The following is a 5,000-nucleotide window of genomic DNA, read 5'->3' as shown; positions in this document are numbered from 1 at the left end:
AGTAGTTGTGGTGGTAGTAGTGGTAGTACTACCTCCTCCTTTAGGAGGAGGCAGTAGACACCTGCCGAAACGATAATTACTCCCAGTGAGGTCTAAAGCACTGTTCAGGGGGTGCTGTGAACTTATCATTAAACCCAGCTGTGACCTCACTGAACGTTTCCCTTTGTGTCTCACAACACAAGGGGGCAGTCACAGCCTGCCCTCTAAAGACAACTCTCTTCCTCCACACAAAACTACAAGCACCTAATAACACACACACCCTTCACTCAAAAATTTTAAAATCATCATGGCGACTCCTACACCAGCCTCGGAGTCCCCATCTGGGGAGGGGACCATAAATGTTCCCAGGTCGGACTGCCTTTCTGTCGACGACCCTAAGTGTCTTGACACCCCCTCAACTTTTTCTTCATTAACTTCTGCAACATTCGCGGTCTAAGATCTAATTTTCAGTCTGTAGAACACCAGCTCTCCTCTTCTAAACCTCATCTTCTTTTCCTCACTGAAACTCAGGTGTCTGAGGCAACTGACAGTAGCCCCTTTTCTGTTCCCTCCTACTTTCTCTATCCTCATTTTCGATCCAAAGCTGGATACTGCGTTTATGTGCGCAATGACTTAACTTGCTCTCGTGCCCACTCTCTTGAATCTTCTGAGTTTTCCACCATCTGGCTACGACTACAGAGTCACTCTCATACTAAATTTATCTGTGCTGTATACCTCTCTCCTAACTCCTCTGACTATAAGAATTTCTTTGACTACTTAACTTCCAAAGAAAAGCACATTCTGACCCTCTTCCCATTTGCAGAGATCTCCATTCTTGGAGACTTCAATGTTCACCACCAGCTTTGGTTTTCCTCTCCCTTCACTGACCATCCTGGTGAACTAGCCTACAACTTTGCTATCCTCCACGACCTAGAGCAATTGGTGCAACACCCTACTCGTATTCCTGACCGTCTTGGAGATAAACCCAACGTTCTTGACCTTTTCCTGACCTCTAATCCTTCTGCTTATGCTGTCACCCTTTCTTCTCCGTTGGGCTCCTCCGATCACAATCTCATATCTTTATCTTGTCCTATCACTCCAATCCCTCCTCAGGATCCCCCTAAGCGAAGGTGCCTCTGGCGTTTTGCCTCTGCTAGTTGGGGGGACCTGAGGAGGTATTTTGCTGACTTTCCTTGGAATGACTACTGCTTCCGTGTCAGAGACCCGTCTTTGTGTGCTGAGCGCATAACAGAGGTGATAGTGTCTGGCATGGAGGCACACATTCCTCACTCTTTTTCTCGTCCTAAACCTTCTAAACCTTGGTTTAACACAGCTTGTTCTCGTGCTATACATGATAGAGAGGTGGCCCACAAAAGGTACTTAAGCCTTCCATCACCAGAATCTCATGCACTTTATATTTCTGTCCGGAACCATGCCAAGTCTGTTCTCCAACTAACCAAAAACTCCTTCATTAACAGAAAATGTCAAAACCTTTCAAGATCTAACTCCCCTCGTGATTTCTGGCATCTAGCCAAAAATATCTCCAATAACTTTGCTTCTTCTTCTTTCCTTCCTCTATTTCAACCAGATGGCACCACTGCTATCACACCTATTTCTAAAGCTGAACTCTTTGCTCAAACCTTTGCTAAAAACTCTACCTTGGACGATTCTGGGCTTGTTCCTCCCTCTCTCCACCCTCTGACTACTTCATGCCACCTATTAAAATTCTTCGCAATGATGTTTTCCATGCACTCGCTGGCCTAAACCCTCGCAAGGCTTATGGACCTGATGGGGTCCCTCTTATTGTTCTTCGAAACTGTGCCTCCGTGCTTGCACCTTGCCTAGTCAAACTCTTTCAGCTCTGTCTGTCAACATCTACCTTTCCTTCTTGCTGGAAGTTTGCCTACATTCAACCTTTTCCTAAAAAGGGTGACCGTTGTAATCCTTCAAACTACCGTCCTATTGCTTTAATTTCCTGCCTATCTAAAGGTTTTGAATCTATCCTCAACAGGAAGATTCTTAAACATCTATCACTTCACAACCTTCTATCTGATTGCCAGTATGGGTTCCGTCAAGGCCGCTCTACTGGTGATCTTCTGGCTTTCCTTACTGAGTCTTGGTCATCCTCTTTTAGAGATTTTGGTGAAACTTTTGCTGTTGCCTTGGACATATCAAAAGCTTTTGATAGAATCTGGCACAAAGTTTTGATTTCCAAACTACCCTCCTACGGTTTCTATCCTTCTCTGTGTAACTTCATCTCAAGTTTCCTTTCTGACCGTTCTATTGCTGCTGTGGTAGACGGTCACTGTTCTTCTCCTAAATCTATTAACAGTGGTGTTCCTCAGGGTTCTGTCCTGTCACCCACTCTCTTCTTATTATTCATTAATGATCTTCTAAACCAAACTTCTTGTCCTATCCACTCTTACGCTGATGATACCACCCTGCACTTTTCCACGTCTTTTCATAGACGTCCAACCCTTCAGGAGGTAAACATATCACGCAGGGAAGCCACAGAACGCCTGACTTCTGATCTTTCTAAAATTTCTGATTGGGGCAGAGCAAACTTGGTATTGTTCAATGCCTCAAAAACTCAATTCCTCCATCTATCAACTCGACACAACCTTCCAGACAACTATCCCCCTCTTTTTCAATGACACTCAACTGTCCCCCTCTTCTACACTGAACATCATCGGTCTGTCCTTTACTTATAATCTGAACTGGAAACTTCACATCTCATCTCTAGCTAAAACAGCTTCTATGGAGTTAGGTGTTCTGAGACGTCTCCGCCAGTTTTTCTCACCCCCCCCCAGCTGCTAACTCTGTATAAGGGGCTTATCCGTCCATGTATGGAGTATGCTTCACATGTCTGGGGGGGGTTCCACTCATACTGCTCTTCTAGACAGGGTGGAATCAAAAGCTTTTCGTCTCATCAACTCCTCTCCTCTAACTGACTGTCTTCAACCTCTCTCTCACCGCCGCAATGTTGCATATCTAACTGACTTCTACCGCTATTTTCATGCTAACTGCTCTTCTGATCTTGCTAACTGCATGCCTCCCCTCCTTCCGCGGCCTCGCTGCACAAGACTTTCTTCTTTCTCTCACCCGTATTCTTTCCACCTCTCTAACGCAAGAGTTAACCAGTATTCTCAATCATTCATCCTTTTCTCTGGTAAACTCTGGAACTCCCTGCCTGCTTCTGTATTTCCACCTTCCTATGACTTGAATTCCTTCAAGAGGGAGGTTTCAAGACACTTATCCATCAATTTTTGACCACTGCTTTGACCCTTTTATGGGACTGGCATTTCAGTGGGCATTTTTTTTATTAGATTTTTGTTGCCCTTGGCCAGTGTCCTTCCTACATAAAAAAAAAAAAAGTAGTAGTAGTAGTAGTAGTAGTAGTAGTAGTAGTAGTAGTAGTTGAATTAATGTACACTCCTTCCTCTTTTTTTTTATGTAAAAGGGCGGAAGATGCGTGAGCAAAAACAAATTAAGGTAGTTGTCTCTCCCATGAATAATAAAACGAAGGAATGTACGAAGCGTTTGGCGTCTTCTTTCACTCTTCATTCATGTGATGTGCTGAAAAATCTACCAGTTCTCAGGTGTTGTACGTAAGATTTCCACCAGAGCGGAGGGCAACAGACGAGAAGCAAGCATAAAGCACCGTATTAATGAGTGTGCAAAAAGTTAGTCGATTTAAGCACACGTATATCTACTGTACATCAAGTTTCTTCCTCTGACCTGTTGAAAAATCTATCACCTCTCAGGTCCATAAGATTCTCAGTAGATCCGAGAACTAAAGACTTAGGAAGGAAGCATAATACACAGTACTTAGAAGTGGGTGTTTTATGTTCCCTCCCCCAATTTGAAGTTCTCTGATCTGTTGAAAGTCTGAGTTGTCAGGTTTTGTAAGATTTCTAGTAGATCATAAAAACATAAGAACATAAGAAATAAGGGAAGCTGCAAGAAGCGACCAGGCTTACACGTGGCAGTCTCTGTATGAAATATACCTACCTGTTTCCACTTATCATCCCCATCCATAAACCCATCTAATCTTTTCTTAAAGCTCCCTAATGTCCTAGCACTAATAACATGATTACTGAGTCCGTTCCACTCATCTACCACTCTATTTGAGAACCAGTTTCTTCCTATCTCCTTCCTAAACCTAAATTTTTCAAGCTTGAACCCGTTATTTCTTGTTCTATCCTGGTTGCTGATCCTAAGAATTTTGCTTAAATCCCCCTTGTTATAACCTTTATACCACTTAAAGACTTCTATCAGGTCCCCTCTTAACCTACGTCTCTCTAAAAAATGTAAATTTAACAGAGGACTTAAGACTGAGAAGGAAGCTTAAAACACAGTGGAGGTGACAGTGGATTCCTGACCATGGGTGTAAAGTGACGCTACACGTGGCTGGTTTTCCAAGCACTATCCTCTCCTATGCAGGAAGTACCCGTGGATCGCAGAGCTTTATTGGAACACACACTGATGTTGTAGCTCTCAGTTTGTTTCTCCATCAAGGTATCTTGCATTGTTCCCTCACAGGATTTAGTCACAAGAAGCGCTATTTTTCTTTAGCCCAAGGAAAATCAACAAAAAGCCAGAGAGTGACGCACGGGAAGCCATCACCAGCGCTGCAAAAACTTGACCAAAATATTTGCGAGTCGTGATTCAGATCTAGATTCGGATCACGCCGATCCGCCTCCCGGGATGACTTGAGCCGGATCCAACATGGCGCTCGCCTTAGGCCATCCTCCTCCTAATATGTAATGCTACCTTGTTGGCGTTTTGACAAGCTTTTAGTGCTGACACGATGCATTGCACATCTATTCCTTTAGGCGGAATAATGCAGTTAAGACGGTGACGCGAGTGTAATCCCTGACACTGTGGTGTCCACACCGGCACCCAGCTCTTGGCGGAGAGGTAAGGATTTAGAAAACATTTATACAGGTGTCAAATAGGAACAAACACGAAATAATAGTGCGTCAGACATAAAAACGTCGCTTTTGATATGCCACACTCAC

General features: G+C 43.8%; 1 protein-coding gene across 1 annotated transcript in view; it reads right to left on the bottom strand.

Moving 5' to 3' along the window:
• LOC135101314 (rhoGEF domain-containing protein gxcI-like) overlaps positions 1-5,000 on the bottom strand; it is a 110,480-nt gene that overhangs the window by 100,616 nt on the left and 4,864 nt on the right. The gene's annotated exons all lie outside the window — the stretch shown is intronic.

This window comes from Scylla paramamosain, chromosome 6 (genome assembly GCF_035594125.1).
Source record: "Scylla paramamosain isolate STU-SP2022 chromosome 6, ASM3559412v1, whole genome shotgun sequence".
NCBI classification, from domain to species: Eukaryota; Metazoa; Arthropoda; class Malacostraca; order Decapoda; family Portunidae; genus Scylla; species Scylla paramamosain.
Note: the sequence above shows the minus strand (reverse complement) of the source record. Positions and strands in the feature narration are given on the sequence as shown.